Source organism: Passer montanus, unplaced genomic scaffold, assembly GCF_014805655.1.
Source record: "Passer montanus isolate IOZ18808 unplaced genomic scaffold, ASM1480565v1 scaffold28, whole genome shotgun sequence".
Classification (NCBI taxonomy): Eukaryota; Metazoa; Chordata; class Aves; order Passeriformes; family Passeridae; genus Passer; species Passer montanus.
Window position 1 is genome coordinate 6,801,352 of NW_024367483.1, and position 17,355 is coordinate 6,818,706.

At 37.6% G+C, this 17,355-nt stretch overlaps 1 protein-coding gene across 1 annotated transcript in view; it reads left to right on the top strand.

The window, feature by feature from the left end:
- Positions 1-17,355, top strand: part of ROBO1 (roundabout guidance receptor 1) — a 634,903-nt gene that overhangs the window by 385,860 nt on the left and 231,688 nt on the right. The window lies entirely within an intron of this gene.

Below are 17,355 nucleotides of genomic sequence, written 5' to 3' on the forward strand. Positions count from 1 at the left end.
GGGTGAGTCACTCTGAAAACACAGATCTCTGTTGACTGAATGATTCATGTTGTTAAGAGCTCTGAAGAGGCTCCTATCTCTTAGATAGGTTAAGTGCCACCATTGGTGTATAGTTTTAGAAGATTTTCATAATTCTCACAGCAGGCCAAGGAAACAGACTATGATTTTGTGCATTTGCTTGAGCCCTCTGTCTAGTCTTTCACATTCAAGACAATCCCAAGGACTTTTGTATCTACACCAGAAAGATCTCAAGCTTCACATACGATGTAGAGATACATGATTAAGATCATGCTGTTTCCTTGTTAACCACGTTAGTGATAAAAGTAATCAGTGTCTGGGTAGCTGGAAGTATGCTTATCCAGTAAATGTGTAACCCATTTGAATCATACTCATTACTCCCAAATGCTGTATCTGGTAACTTGTAAGTGTAATTTTGAGTGGGAATTAATGGTTGAGATCTTGATTTTTATCTAATTGCTGTTTCATTTATAGCACTTCATGTTGGTTCTTAGAAAGGGTTTTAATGTTCTATGCTTATTTCATGATCTTTTGGTTTGTGACGTACCTTGAAGCAATGTGTGAAATGCATGCAGTGCTTCTGTGTCTTCCACAACTTCTCATCAGAACCCAGAAACATGAGGTGGACTTTAGTGGATTTAGATTGATGCACTGTGCATGCATCAATTTCACTGGTACATAGTTATTAAATGTGTATGTCACCCCTGGCTCAACTAACTTTCATGTGATTATAGTAGAGAGACTTACCAACAAGGTCTGAATGCAAAATATTGATATTGCCACAAATTATTTTTAAGAGCTTCAGCCAACCCTTGAGACTAAAAAAACCAAAACTTCTTTAAAATGGGTAAATGTACACCATTTAACAGTAATGTAGCATTGTATTGTTAATCCTCCTCAAAGTGGAATTTATGGGAAAGTAACCACCAGTATGGAAAAGTAACGACCAATGCTGTAAAGAAAAGGAAAAAACCCACAATCTATATTTGGAAATAAGATTTGTAGGTATAATGATATACAGTTTCAGTTGCATACCAGGACATCGTAGACAAAGAATTTTAACAGTAAAGGTTATTATTTTAGTAGAAAGGTAGTGATGTGACAGTGTAATAGCACCAAAACACTTTAAATAGCAAAGAAGAGGTGAGGAACAAGGAAGGAGTTGAAGGCTGGTGGAATAAATTTGCATTAAATTAAAAAGCTCTGCATTATAGGTGTAACGTTATCATCATTATAAACTGGAGCTATGCTCACAGCGGATTGCTGCAAATCAGCAAACTGCTCTGCTTAGTTCTCAGCACACCTGTGCTGAGCATTTACATTTGTATGCCTGTAGTCATACAGGCAACAAACAGTTGCTTGTTTAGAAATCCTTATGTTCTAGTTTATTTTTGTATGTGTGTGGAGTCAAATTGCCTTTGTTTGGCTTCTGCTTTCCACAAAGTACAGATGATTAAATGTACTCATTATATGCTTTGATGCTACAATTTTAACCAAAAATCTTTTGTGAAGCAGGAAACAGCATCATGTTTTGCAGTTTACCTGCAAACTCCTGACTGGCAGAGGCAGCTCATGTTTGCAGCAGTTTGTTTTACAATGTGAAAGGAAATTTATCCTAAAAAAACGTTTTAGAAAACTTTTATTTAAAAGTTTTTTATCCTAAGAAAGCTTTTCTTCCATCATCTCATGTAGTAACACATTGTTAGACAAAGTTCCTTTGTTTTCCAAAGGATGTTGTACATTTCACTTTAGATTCAGGTTAATACTAAAGTAAGTTGTCATGTCTATTATGCCTTCATGCAATTATTTTTCAACTTTTTAAGCAGTTCCCATGCTCATCTTTTGAGATTAATCCACAAAGAGATTTTGTTGCCTATGTAGTCAGGTGACATCTTCCTTAAGCACACCGTGCTTAGATTCCACAGTTGCAAAGAAGGGAGTGTAGAGGATTTCAAAGCTACAGATTTCAGAAGATTGCTCTGTGTTAAAAGCTGTTTTATCTTTTTTTTAAATACCTGTGTATTTAAGAACTTTCAAAGCAGCTTTAGATTTCATTACCACAGGGGACTAGAGGCTTAAATGAGAATTGAAGATGGTTTTCCCTCTGCTTTGTCACTTTCTAGTCATCAGCCTCTCCTTGGTGACTTGACTGACATTTGCATGTAATTTAATCCAGAGTATGCTGCATTTCCTTCCACTGATATATATCTAAGTAATGATAGTGTTAGTTCTAAATTAATACCATTGAACGTGACCTAAATAACATTTATTATCAGCAAATTGAATTAAATAAGTCTCTTATTCAATCTATGGCTCTTGTGACCCTTCCAGAATGTTTGAAGATGTCGTGTGTCATAGCATTAAGGATTTGCTGTATCTTTTCCATAATCCTATTTTATTTTATATAAAAATATTTATGCAGCTGTATTTACTTGTTTCTTTGGTTATTTCTTTGAAATCATGCCCCATCCCCTAAAAATCCTTAAAAACAAGGTAATCCTCTGGTTGGTGAAAAGTGGTATCCTAAATCTACCAAACATGTTCTTTAGACAGCCACTTAATATTTCAAGAATTAAAATCTATCAGACACTTTGGAGATGAGTAAAACTACTCTGTTACACAGCTCTGCGCAAAGAAGCTTTGTAATTTAGTACTACTTGACATTTTCTTTGTAATTTAGATCTGTGATAAATGGGAAGGAGATAAATTTGCATAAAATCTGAATCACAAGTCAGTCAAATAAGCAATGTAACTCCTGCTTAACTGAGGATTTAATTTTTTTAGATTGACTGGCTTCATCTGTATTTGAAATCCCATTTCCACAACTTTTTGAAATGGAGACTGGCTGTATGTGTTCAGAGGTGATTTGCAGAAGCATGCAGTTTCTGCAGTGCAGCCCAGAAGGGCTGAGCGATGGGATAATCAGGCTGGAGGCATCCTCCAGACAGAGGCTGCTCCAAGTCTTGTTTCCCTCCCTCTTCCTGACTTCCTGAACTCAGCCTTTTGATCACTGGAGACCTACTTAAATTAGCTCCATGTTTTGTTTTGGAGGAATGTGACTGGTTTTGGATTACTGCCTACCAGTGACACGTTCTCTGGTGGTGAAAGGTCCTAAAGAACGGGGAAAGGGCATGTCCTTGTCAAAATGAAGCTGGGTAATTCTCTCTATAAATGTCAGCTTTTACAGGTGGCAGAAAAAAGTGGAATCATACTTCATCCTCAGAGTAAAGGCTGAAGACTGTTTTGGCTATCACATAAACAGTTGGAAAACAAAGCCGTTTTTCAGAGTAGAGAAATAGAAGCAGTTTCAAAAAAGTGCATTAGCAGACTGGAAAGTGCCTGCAAGCTGCTGCACATGTTTGAATCTCTCAGGATTGTCTGGTGAATGGTTCCACCTGATTAAGACCAAATTCAGTTATTGGTGTGTGATAGTTTGATTCAAGTGTTTAATATTCTTTTAATGTTATTCCTTTTTGAGGAAAACTGTATCTCTGGATCTTGTGGATGTCTGTTAAGTAACAATTTTGTAGAAGCCTACTCATCTTGAGAGTGGCAACAATAGCTGCAAGGGTATATTCATCTTCCTTTCTCCACTCTAAAGATTTTTTTAGGCCGTTAAGAAAAAGTAAATGCAAATGAACTTGGTTATGTTTGCAAGTCAGGGACCCTGCAAATCTGTTTTTCAAATCATATTTCTCAGCGACAAACTTACTTCTCTTTTGACACAAGTTCTTTCCTCTCACACCTTGCCTGTCAGAGTGAGTTTTTAGAGAAGGGGGTATATTTATGACCAAGGTATTTGGCATGATTCTTTCATGTGTAGCTTATCACCATAATTTTCAGTGCATACTTGGTGATGGCTCTGGTTCTAAAAAGGCTTTGTTACAGTTTTAAGATTATAGAGTCTGAAGATCAGTGATGACTTCCCTGTAGTTCATTTTATTGAGCTCATTTCATGAGCTGCTCAATTAGCTGCAAAATCCTCTCACTTTGCCTTAATTTTAGGCAATATACAGCTTTCCTGAATTTTTGATGGTATTTTTACCTGCAAGTTATCCAATATTCTCAATATTTAAACAACTAAATTTGTATAAATGGATCTTATGTGTAGTCATTGGCATGTTAAGACAATGGGACAAATAACTCCTTTCTTCAGCTGCATGACAACAAATAAAATATTTTGGATACATGTCAGAACTTCCATCATTTGAGGCACCCATGTGCATGGCAAGCATGTTCTTTTTTGTTGCTTACAATTTTATTTGGCAAAGCCTCACAAAAATCAGGCATTCATTTCAAGTGTGTGGTTGGTTTAAAGGTATCACAAAAGGTCTGTCTTCTTTGAGTCTTTTGCCTGCACTCACAAAATAAGTGATAAAATAATAGAATGCTGTAGAGAATAGAATGTGCATGCTGTAGAGGGGTTTACAAGGTTAATGTATGCATTAAGGAATAAACTTACGTACAGATTTAAGAAAAACAAAATCCTAGAGATTTAAAAAAAAAGACCAAAAAACAATCTAGGGAAAGTTAAAGTAGTGAGGCTTGACTGGAAAAGCTATAACTTAAATATGCTTCTACCTGTAAGTTTGTAAGAACTTCATTCTGTTATGTCTAAGTCTATTATTAAAGGAAATGTCCATGTTCATTACCTAAAATGTAACTTGTATTTGGAAATTTGTAAGGTTAGTTCTTAAAAGTCTTAAAAATCGTGCTATTCCTGTGTTAGGGTTTTGGTTGTGCTGTGGGGTTGTTTGGAATCCTCTTCTGTAGTACACTTGAAGTGCTAAGATTTCACTAGATTTTGGAAGCAGACTAAGAGGACTTGGACTGCAGATGTGTGTCAATACATTTGAGCATTGTAGCTAATTCTGTATCAAAACAGGTTCACAGGTGAGTGTAACTGTCAATGGATAGCAATGACACTTAAAAAATGAAATTTTTTCATGGATGCTATTACATGAGACTTTCAACCGCTGTGAAAACAGAGCACATAAATAAAAGATTCCTATTCCTATCTCCTCCTGCCAAGATCAGGGCAAAATAATGCATGCTTTACCTGAAAACTGTTCTTACATGTCTGTATTTCCCCAGAAACTATGCAGAGCAGAGGAAGTCAGGAGTACAATTCTTGATGGATTGTGATACTGTGAATAAACAGATTATTCTTAAGCTGATGAGTAATTTAGGATGTTACGGTGGCCATGCTGGGATGGATGATTAAGCAAAATTAGACGTTTTATAGTCTTGCCAGAAATTGCTGTGCAGTTCAGTGAGTTCATAAATCAAACAATGTGGTGCCAGTCTTTTTGTGGAATGGCAGCTTTGATGGGTAAAAGATTATCTGAAACCTTGAACCAAAAGTGGGGAATCTGGCTCTTCAAATGAGGTGAAAGCTTTGCTTTTCACATTTTGTCATCAAGTTGTTAGTTTCAAAGAAAAAAAATAGAATTGAAATTGTTCAGGTTGAAGGGTCCTACTGTGTCAAGCATGAGCCTGAGACAAGTATTTAAGTGTTTTTCCTGAATCCAGCTAACATAGTGAATTGATACCAAAGCTCTCCGTAGTTTTGCTATTCAGCAACCTGTGGGAGACAGTTTGGACTCTTAACATCAAGTGTAAATGCAAATAAAGGCTGATATCCTAATTGCATGAAGAACGAAAAGGACATTTGAATACCACAGTTTGTTTTCAGTGTCTGATGATTGTTTTTCCTCCCTTCCATGGCATTAAGCGATGTGTTGTTCAATAGTTCTCCAGCCTGCGTGTGCCTCTGGGCTGGGAAGGATTGAGCAGAGTTCGGAGGGAACTCCTTAATCCAAGTTATCAAATTAACTGGGACCATTGGCTGTCTCCTCTTTTTTCCTGGTTGTGAGCTTCCTCTGGTCCAAGGGGGTCTTTATATGGTGTTTTCATCTAAGTACATTTTCTCCCAGTTTTGGCTTTAGACTCTTGATCTTTCTTCCCCCACCTCCCCTCCTCCTTCTCCTCCCTCCCCCAAAGACATCTTGGTAGAAGTAGATGAAGTGAAGATAATTTCTATTTTTATAAGCGTTTCCATTTCCTAGCTGATGATACAGGACATGCGCCTGTAGGCAGAAGTATAAAGTCAGACAAGTCAATGCTGACTAGTACATTGGTTGTTCTGATGCTTTTTTCCCCAGTATGACACTTTAAAAAAGAGTTTTTCTGAAGTTCTTGAAGACTTGCTTCTGATTTAATATTTGGAAATAAATTTACATTGTGCCAATGCATTTTGTATATGCATTGAGATAATTTGGCAAATATTCCGTATTAATGAAATATTAATTTGAGTTATCATTCCCCAGAAAACAAAAATATCAGCTGTGCTTAAAATTTTGAAGAAATTAATTTTTATTTTTCCTTTTTACTGTCATAAGGTTAAAACCTGTCTTTGAGATCATACTGCTGACAAAGATAGATTTGCATCTTTGTGTCTGTGAGCTGTTTTGATGAGAGCTGTCTGACTTGACTTGCATCCTGTATGTAAATTGATTTCAGCTGATCGCTTTGAATTTGAAAGAAATTTAATTTGAAAACTGCCCCGTTCCACTCCCTGAGGTGGTAGATGCTTCTCTACGTCATCTGTTAAGCAGTGCATAGTCAGCATATGTCTGTTCCTCTCCTATTTAAACTGTGTTCTCCAGAGAAACAAAAATTCCCTTTAGACCAGGCACACATCTGCTGACTCTTTCCTACTAGCAAAGCAACTGAAAAGATATCTTTCCTGTGATTAAAAGAAATATGTCTGGAGGCGCTTAGTTTTTGTTCAATTAATCAAAGATTAAACACATGTGGACTCTCTAAACTGGGCTTCTTTGTGCTTCTATGCTATCAAAATTGACTGGGGAGAGGAGCTGGGTGTTAGAGCTGGCTAGACTGAAATTTAATTTTTTTACCTATATACATGCAATATGATTCAGTTCCAAAAGGTCACAATATAGTGGAGGGAAAAAAACACATAAAAATCTTGTTTGTTGATTTTGAATTAATTTATAAGTTTAAAATCTTTGAGCTTAAAGAAATAAAAGGGGGAATTGTCAAATATTTTTTGTAAGACTTGTTTTTAAAAGAAAAAAAAAAAGAGTCTTAGGGTTATGTGATTGGGCTACTTTATACATAGTTGCCACTTTGGTAACCATTTCCAGATGCAAAGGCAGTTTTGGTTGCTTTTGTTCCTCAATTCCCGTTAGTAAATGCTTTTCTAGCAGAAACTGTTAGTGTTAAAAGTCTGGTTTTCAGCTCACTGACTTATCCTTACTCAACAATAATACTTCTGATAGATTGTTTCATAAAAAACCTGCAGGCTTTTCTCTGGTGTTTAAAAGAAATTAATGATTTTTTTTTTACCTGAAAGTATACAGAATACATAGACAAAAAATCCTGCAAGAGTAAGATGGCAATAATTAAGCAGATTCCTTGAATACCATGCTGTTCTTAAAATTTTTCATCAGACACTAGCAAGTCTCTCTTGTAGACATCTTTATCTGAGGAGAATTTGTTTGGCTCCAGTTTTATTAGTGGAATTAGTTCTTTGGTGTAGTGTGTGATGTGGTTTTAAAAACAGAAAAGGCTCCACTGATAAAGCAACGTTACTGAGATTTTTTTTTAAGTGGTGTCTTCTAGACTGGTCTTTGTTATACCTATGATTTTGGTTTCTCTAATCAAGTTTTCCTCAAAATTTATGAAAACATAGCGATGTTTCACTTTCTGAATAAACATAAAATCCAGTGTAAAGGTCTGTCCTTTCATAAGTAGACACCAAGCAGCATTTTTGGCAAGATACTTTTTATGATAGCAAAGTTTATACTTAAAATGTATTAGACTTATAGTAATAATTACTGAAAAAGTGGTCACTGAAATATTCAAAACTGCCATCATGGAATTAGCTAGTAAAATATAATAAAAATCTCAGTATGTATAATAAAAGGCGTAATGGTAAGCATTGCAAATTATTTCATTTTAACATGGTAACTGAAGTAATTAGGTTTTTATACCCAAAAATAGTCACAATATTTTCCCAAAGTAGAAAACAAAATCATAAAGCTTCGGTCAGTTTAGTAAATTTTGTCTCTATATAGAAGAAAGAGAATCAAGGGATACTTCTATTCCAGCACCTTAGCATTGTTTTCTTTTTGCAAGAATACCATGAAAAGTCCTCTCTCTATTATAAGAAGGTGTTTGAAAAGAAGTTCTTAAAGGCATTTTATAATATTTAAATATGCCCATATTTGGGAATGAAGGTGGTCTTACTGTTGCCATTTTCTAGACACAAAAACTGAGGGAGGAAGAATTTAAATCTTGATCTCAGATGGTCACAAAACATCTGCCAGCTCTGGAGAGATTGGAAACTCTCTTGCAGTTCTGTTTGTTCCTCACAAGACTGCTCTTCATTGCTCTGTTTTAAGGACTAATTGAAATGTTTCATAGCAATTTTTAGCACTAACTACAAATAACTTTGGAAACCCTTTGAAATGTTCCAAAAATTACCCCTTTTGGGTGGTGCTGGGATAAAAATGAGTTCTCTAACTTGTAATTTTCCATTTTCCTGGATTTCTTCCTCTAGAGCCTGTATTGCTGATTCCCTATGGCTATGAGCCTCCTTATTTTTTTGTTTTCTCCCTGCCAGCTGCTCATGGCTCAGATGAATACATCAAGTCTTTAACCCTCTGCTTCCCAGATAGCAAAAGCCAAAAAATGAGATATGTAGGTGCTGTGGAAGATGCTGGAAACAGGGACACTTGTTTTTCTCTTTCCATTTACTGTGTTCCTGCTGGGCTTAGGACTGCTCTGCAGAAGCAGGTGGGAGTCATTGATTTTAATTTCACTGATGCTCAGGGATGGTGTCAAAATTCAAATTCAGACCCTTTTCTTTGTTACATGGACTCAATGAGGCGCTCGGTGCCATGGTTTAGCTGATAAGGTAATGTTAGATCACAGGCTGGACTTAATGATCTCAGAGGTCTTTTCCAACCTAGTTTATTCTGTGGTTCTGTGATAGAGGATGTGAAGATTTGTGTGCAGGCCAGGAACTTCCAGAATATCTGCTCTGACAGTGTGACTTCCCATTGGAGAGATTGTAGTCCCCATGCAGGACTGGGTGTTGCCTTTCCCCCAGTTTGTTGTAGGGTTTCTTGGGGCACTAGTTTACTCACGATCCTCCCTGATTATGCAGTAGGTCTGGCAAAACTGTCTCTGAAAAGCTCATCACAAAAAAGGTGTGTGAGTCGAGAGCCTGGTGTGGTTGTGGTCCCTCCTCTGCCTTAGCCCAGTTTGGGGCAGATGCTCTGAAGGATCCAGCTTGCTCCAGCTCTGCCCCACATAAGCTGCTCTCTGGACAGGCAGCTTGGGGAGGTGGGGAAGTGCTGGAACTGTTACACTTCCATTCTAGCCCCTCAGCCATCACCCACGCTCTTTTGTTCCTCCCACACCCTACTTCTCCTCAGTCCCTTTCTCTCTTTCCCGCTCTCCTGTGGGCTAAGCAAATTGGTTAGCACAGTACATGATGTGCAGTCTTTGCTCTAGGCCATCGTGGGATCCAAGAAAAACCATCTTGCAGAGCTGGATTCAGCCTTCAGGCTGTCAATTAGTTATCCCTGTTGTAGAGGGAGAATTGCAACTCATGCATATTTCTGCTCTATGTCATGGAATAGATGTAGAGCTTCAAAGTTAGGAGGGTAGAAAATGGGAGCAGTAATTAGCAGTTACAGTCCCTGGTTTTGCTCCTTCAGTGTGCTGTCATCATTTAAATATTTTGTTACTGGAAAGAAGAAAGTAAGCTTAATTTTCTCCTGACTTCAATTATGACAAAAAAGAAACCTGATTTAAACCAGTCTTCCTAGGGGATTAGATGAGCGTGAGTAGAGCTTGTCCATAGAAGAGCAGTGTAAACTGATGGTAAAAAATTGACTTACTTTTCTTCAAATTATCTAACTGCTCTGTGGAAAGAGTCAAGCAGTGACCCTTTCCCCTAAACACACATACACAGACCCACTGGGATGGTAGATAGAGGTGTAAAGATAGTTCAAAATGCATTTACCCAATAATCATCAGTCACAATTTGCAGGATTTGCACATATGACAAGTAAGATAAACAAGATAAAAAACCTAGATAAAACCAGTAGTGGTAAAGCTAAGTCCACTCTGCATAATTGAATTGAATGGCCTGGCAAGTATATGCTTGCATTGAAATGCCACATCATGTGTCTGAACATGAAAGGTATGTGTTCAGATGTTTTGCATTATGGGACCATAGCCTGTTAAGGGAGTGATGCTTACAGGATCTGGAATCATATTAGATAGTCTAAGAAGATTTTTAATTGAGCTGTGAAATACAAGTACAGAGATAAGGTACAGGTGACTCATCAGTGAGACGATTACTGGAATGATGAATCCACTCGTGCACAAAAAAGGGCATTGGAAAGTTGGAACAGGCTCAGAGAAGTTGCACAGATTATTCCATATTTCAAAAGCTTGGGATACATGAGACTTCTGCTCAACCTAGTGTAGTTTTATTAATGCAAATGTTTAGAGTTAACCTGAGGCTACGAGTCAGAAATGCCAGCAAGGACTGTAATTCCATGATTGTAGATGCAGGGATTCTGTCTCCATTAAACTCTATATATGTGTACTACCCTGACCACAGTTACAGCTTGAAAAAGGTGTTAGCAATTTTGTGCCTGTGCAGTAAATCAGTAGGTAAAACCCTGCTTATTTTGCTGTACTTAAGCTTTCATACTGCTCTGGGAAGTTAAATCAGCACCAGAGTTTATTTCAGTACTGTTATTTGTTTTTCAATTAAGATTACAGTAAGGGAAATCACAGGAGGAGAAAATAAGTGTGCAGTTTGCCGTTCAGACTATTCAGGCTTCCTAAGAAACATTAGTGTCTTGAAGAAATGCTGTTATTCTTTAGTGAATTCAAGCAAATCAGAAGAGAACTTGAGAAGCATTGTTGGAAAAGTGGTACCTTTTAATAAGCTTTTCTTTCATTGGAAATGTTATTTCCTTTGGTCATATCATACTGAAATGAGGAAATTTTAAAGTTTTGAGGTTTGTTTTTTTTTAGTTTTTTAAAAGTTTCCTTGAGGTATTCATATATTGAAATGAACTGATAGACAAGACTGCATGAAGCTCTGTGTGGTATCTTTAGAGTTAAAGAGGAGAGCAGAAAATTTGAATTGGTCTGTGGTCTACATCCAAAGGCATTAACTATTCACCAGACTTTAGTTACTGTCTCTGTCTGTAATTCATCTTGATGGCATCTTGTAAAAGCCATAGACCACCAAAAGAGCAGGAAACAGTTGAAAGGAGCTGGTTATGCACTAGTCTTGCTCAGCAGATTTTGTTTAAAATTGTCTTGATATGTGCACAGCACGAGGCAGGTAAAGTTTTTTCTATTCCTCAGCCTGTGGGCACTCAGCTTCATCATATCAATCTGGGATCTTGCAAGAAAATGAAGAGTCTTGCCCAGTGGCAGAAGGTGCCAGTCCCTCAGGGCTTCATACCTCCTCACTTTTCTCCCCTCTTCCCCTTTTTCTGGGGGTCCTTTAAAACAAGGCAGGTAAAGTTTTTTCTATTCCTCATCCTGTGGGCACTCAGCTTCATCATATCAAGCTGGGATCTTGCAAGAAAATTGAGTCTTGCCCAGTGGCAGAAGGTGCCAGTCCCTCAGGGCTTCATACCTCCTCACTTTTCTCCCCTCTTCCCCTTTTTCTGGGGGTCCTTTAAAACTGTAGCTGTTTCTGACAACACTGTTAGTTATTCCTGCAGTTTTAGTCTTTAATTCGCCACCTTATGTCTTCTCTTCTGGATCTCAGGGTTTTGGTGTTCTTGGGAGTGTAGGGTTGGGGCAGCTGCATGGGCTTAACTTGGGAACAAAGGCTCCTGAAGCTGCCCAGAGGGTTTAGGGCAGGAAGGAAAAGCCACTAACAGGGCAGGAAATAGGAACATTACCTAGAAGAAACCAAGAAAACTCTTTTTGATGGATCGGTCTAAGCTAGGTGAAATTTTGTGCGTGTGTTACTTCCAAGGTTTTATATTTTTTAAAACTGTGTTGACAGCCACTCTGGAATTTGGTGACTGAAAGTTGAGCAGGTTATTGTTCTTGATGATGTGTGGTGTTGGCTCTAAATCCAGCACTGGGTTGTGGCTGAGACCTAAAGCACAGGAGGGTACGTTAAGGGTAATGATCGCTTGATTCTTGATTTTTAATTATTTGGGCTTCTGTCTTTCTATGTAAATGATTTGGAGAGATAATAATTACTTCCCTTGGTGGGTATTAGTTTGGCTAAGATGATTTGTTGGGATATATGGCTTAGTGTGCCTAATGCCTGATGATTATTTGCATCTAATTGTTCCCACTATAGATGTATTGGAGATTCTTCTGGTTGATGAGTTGAAACTGAATCTGAAATATATGTGGATAGTGGGAATGAAAAATCATAGGTAGGCTCTCCTATAAGCCTAGCAGAGTATCACACTTTGGAACTCATGGCATTGCTTTTTTAATGACAAGGGAAACAACTGCATGGAACGTTAAGATATGTCAGTGTTCATATAGATCCAATTGCTTGAAGTAATAAAATTTTAAGTTTTTATGTAACATACTTTTGGTCTTCTAATTAAATTAAATGTATACTAGCATTATGATTTAAATCTTTTAATTAAGCATATGTGTGTGCATTATATAAGTTTTGTGTATATCTTAGTTTAAATAAAAACTATGCAGAAATTTAGTCAGGCATCTTGTTCAAAACTCTGTTAATTTAATACACAGGGAAATTCTACCTTAAAAAAATACAAAATCATTTTCAATTACTGCATGCAATAAAGGTCTTTTATAGGCCTGTGCTTTTTTTTTTTTTTTGTACCTTAGATTTACTGTATCATCTATAAAAGAAGTAATATGGCCACTATAAAAAGTTATGGCAGGCTTTGCAGCTTTATTTTTAAGGCACTGATTGGGAAATGGAAATGGTACAGATTTTACCTTCTTGAGGAACTTCAAGATGTGTGTGGAAATAAAAGAGCCTCTACAAGACTTGGGAAGGAATAGTGCTACACTAGGGCTCATTAGAGGGAGAGAAGCACTCTTTATGAAAGAGGATTTTATTCCAAATATGTTGGAGAGTACTGTCTGAAAGGCCTCTCCCTTTTTATGGATTGAAATAAAGTTAATGCTGGCAGATGCTGTGCTTTGTTGCAGTGGGGAGAAGCAGCTTTATGGTGATGGGAAGGTAATTGTTTCTTTGTGACAGCCATGGAATATAAGGTAGGATGGTTTCTTTGGTAATGTAGTAAAATTTTTTCTAAATATTATTTAGCATGCAGTTTCAGTGGTGGTTGTTAGGATGGTTAAGTTACACAAATGCTTTTGGAGCATGCTTTGTCATTTTGTTTAGAAAAATAATAGTCATGATAATTTGGAGCTAATTCATAATAAAAGATTCCTGGGTAGAGAATTACTGTTTCTCTTGCAGCTTTGTTCAGGGAAAAGGATTAGTGGTGGTGTGAAATAAGACTTGTTAGCCAATAAAAGTCTCTGTGGGACATACTGTGTATGTCCTGGGGAAAGTTGGCTTTATGGTGTGACTGTGGGCACCTAAACTTGTTCATTAGTGCAGCAGAGGCCAAATCCCTGCAGCTCTGCATCAAGTACTTGTAATGCACAGAAAGATTTTTTGGGGGGAGTGTAATGTGAATTCTCCTTTAGCTGCCATTTCAGCATAGATGTTATGATAAATTTAAGGAGGCAAGGAATCTTGCTGTTCAGAAAAGCTGGATTCTAGTTCAAGATGGTTAGCAAAAGGCTGTACATGAGGACAAAACTGATTTGTGTTTAGTCATTAGGTGATGCAAACATGCTCTTCTCTGTTAGTAAGTGGAGAGAAAGTTAATTTTAAATCCAATAACTTCTCATTTATTTAATCGTTTTCTGGTAAGCAGGATACAGAAATAGCCTGGGGTTTTTTCCTCTTTAGTTAAAAATGGGAAACTCTAATGTGAACAGATTTTAATTTATTTTAATGATGGGGAGAATATTTGGCTTTTATTCATGGAATCCTGTACTTAACTTTTACCTCAGCCTTGGGCGCGCTTCCAGTAAAGGAGCTGTTAATCTCTATTATTACCACTATTTTTCATTTGTCTTTTGAAGACCTAGTTATCTTGAGAAACTTGAATGTCCTTAAGGTTCACTTTTATTTGCTATTTTTCTTTCTTTACATATTTTTGTTCCCCCAGCTGGGGTTTATCTCTCCATAAAGTGATCTTCTACATTAATTTAGTCTGTATAAATAAACTGGTATAAAGTCTACAAAGTATATCTTGGTTTGATATGGAATATTTGCAAAAGAAAAAATAAATTACTTGAGGAGGAAGGCTGTGTGTACAGCAAAGTTCAATCAAACTTCTGCACATTCATAGCCTATGCCATTAGGATAGGACTAATTACAGAGGCAGTGTTGTATCAGATCCCTGGGCTGTTTGTTACTCCAGGTGGGCTGTAACCATCTCTATTAGTGGCATGTTGACAGTTTCCTGAAGCAGCAGGTAACACCTGCTGGAAGGACAGTGCTCAGTTACTCACCTTGCTTACTGGACTCTGGCGAGCTCAGTGTAATTTTTGGTCACATCAGTCAGCATTTAACAAGCCAAGTAATGGAGATATTTTCCATTTTAGATAGTTAGTACAAACATCCTAGATGCTTTGCAGTCTGTGTTTTCAGAGTGGTCAGCACTGGTCTGCTCTTTGATTTGTGCACCATTAGTACAAATTTCAGTTTAGTTTGTTTTATATTTGAAACAAGCAGGTGCTCTCACTGAGGTGTTTACTGAGGTTGGCTGTGCACTGTGCCTTTCTACAGACAGCTAGAAAAGATAATTTATTTGAATTGGTGTGATGTGGCCTTACATGTTTATAGCCTTTGAACATCGTTGAATAATCTATTTTCTAGTGTGCATGAAGGTCTTTTGCAGCAAGGTTTGTTTATTAAGAATAGTAGTTAAAAATAAACCTAGAAGCACTTCTAATAATGTGTTCAAAGATGTATCTTTAGTGGCCTCAGAATCACCATGCTTGGAAAGTTTCTCTGGAGAATGCATCATCCGGGCCCCCCTCCTCAAAATGTGTCAGCTTTTAATCATATGGAAAGAATTCAAAATAATGTCAGTCCCAAACTATGCTTGAGTTTATAAGGGAAAGTAATAGATTTCAGCTTGTCATAAACCTGATGCAGTAAAGCGACTCTCTTAGCTGTTCCTCATAACTTCACCACTTTTCTTCTTATGGGGGAAATCAAGAGATGCACCAATGAAATCAATATTGGTCCAGCAGGTCTTTTTAGAGTTGGACTCTTTCATAATTTTCTTAGTGGATTTTTGATTTTGTGCACACAGTTGTGCGTGAGAAAATGAAAGTTCTGGTAAATGCAGTGTGAGATTGCCTTACATTTTCTGCTAATTACATGAGATTCTTTAAAAATGTAATAATTTTTGGTTAAAAAATGTATTATGATTATTTCAAGGAAATGAAGTAGACAAAAGTATAAACCACTTACAAATATATTTTTGTTCATCCCATGTTACACTGAGCAACAGGAGAAAACACTTAATTTCCTGTATTTTTTTAAAAAATATGGTATATAAGCTTTCCCAGAGTTTCAGAAGTCACATATTACAAGGAAAAAAATCACCACCCCTATTCTGGTTATAATGTCTTTGGTGGGCTTATTTCTGTTTACATCATTGTGTTCGTATTATGATATGAGACAGTTTGTGAGAAAATTCTTCAGTATGAACAAACAAATTGAATAATTTTATTCTGATTAATTTTTTTTTTCTTCCTAGAAAAGAAAACACTCACCACCACCTCTTCTCCCCCCATTCAGGTTATAGGTACAGATACTGAGCATGTCAAGGAGGCATTAAGAAAATTTGCTTGGTTTTCACCCTTTTCTGTACTGACCATAGAATGAACTCCAGCATTCCCAGGATCAAATAGAGCTTCCACCCTAGTCTAGGAGTGAACATGTTGAAAGAGAGGGTAGGGAGAGTTGTACAAGCTGCAGGGAGTGGCAGGGTTGTACTTTAAGGTGCTGCTGTAGACACTTTCCCAGGCGGAGGTAGCAAGTTCCAGCCTTTGAATATTAAACTCGGACTTTGTCCTGTGATTTCTTCCCACCAGTTTGCAGCCAGTTGTGCTTCCCACCTGAGCTGGCAGTCGGAAGTGAGTCCCAGACACGGTCCAGAGCTGTTTTACTGCTCGGGTCTCCAGGATTTTTCAGTTTAGATGCAGACTAAACCACCCTTCCCTTCTGTTGCCAGTCCTGTGGGGCTGTGCCACAACTCGCTCCGTGTGTGGCAAGATCAGCAATTCTTTGTGCATTCTGTGTACATGGACTTTGTCATGAATGAAAGGAAGATAGAGGAGATGTTAATGGGAATGATTTTGTCTCCCTCTAAAATAAATAACCTGACTATAGTTTGGAAAGGTTTATTTTATTATCAGTTTTATGTGAGAGAGCTCAGCCTGGATGTCGGTGTACTTTGTTAAGCCTGCAAAGAAAACTTCCCAGTAAAGACACTGGCTGTAGCTGCTCTGGCTTTCTCTATCTCAATCACAGCACCTAAACTCAAACCTGGTGCAATATATCTAATAGCTGCAAGATATAATAGGTAATTAAATATTTGAGAATTCATATAGCCTCAAAAAAGAACAGCAGCAGAATTGGACTATTCCTTTTCAGAGGTTTATTCTTTCTTTGTAAGTCTTCACAAAGAATTAAAAAAAAAAAAAGGCATTTCTTACATGTAGAAATGCACAGCCAGCACAGGCTATTTTGAGTGCACGAGCAATTCCAGTACTGTGGATTTCACTTCTCTGGATTGCAGCTGCTGAAGTATTAGGCTGCATTATTCCCATCCTGCAATTGCTCTTGTCACTGTGTGGCTCAGAAAGGGGTTGTGGAGGATAACCTCATCCCTTTCCTCTGTATGTGCAGCCCCACAGAGTTGGGGAACTGGCTGATGTGACATGAACTGCTTTTCTGTCAAATTGGGTCAGATGTGCTCTTATGGCTACTGCTTAGCCCAGTTAAGAGGTTTTGGTCCCAGCTCTTTGGCTCTATCCTTCCCTACCATTATTACATCCCTGCTTGGAGGGAGCCTGACTGCACCATCAAGGCAACCCAACCTGTTTTGAGAAAATCTGAGTTGAATTATGCTATGTAAACTGTGCAGAATTGTTTTGACACAACACAGTTAGGAAAAGTCTATGTGCTAGCTGATACTTAGCCTACATCTAGACTAAGGTTTT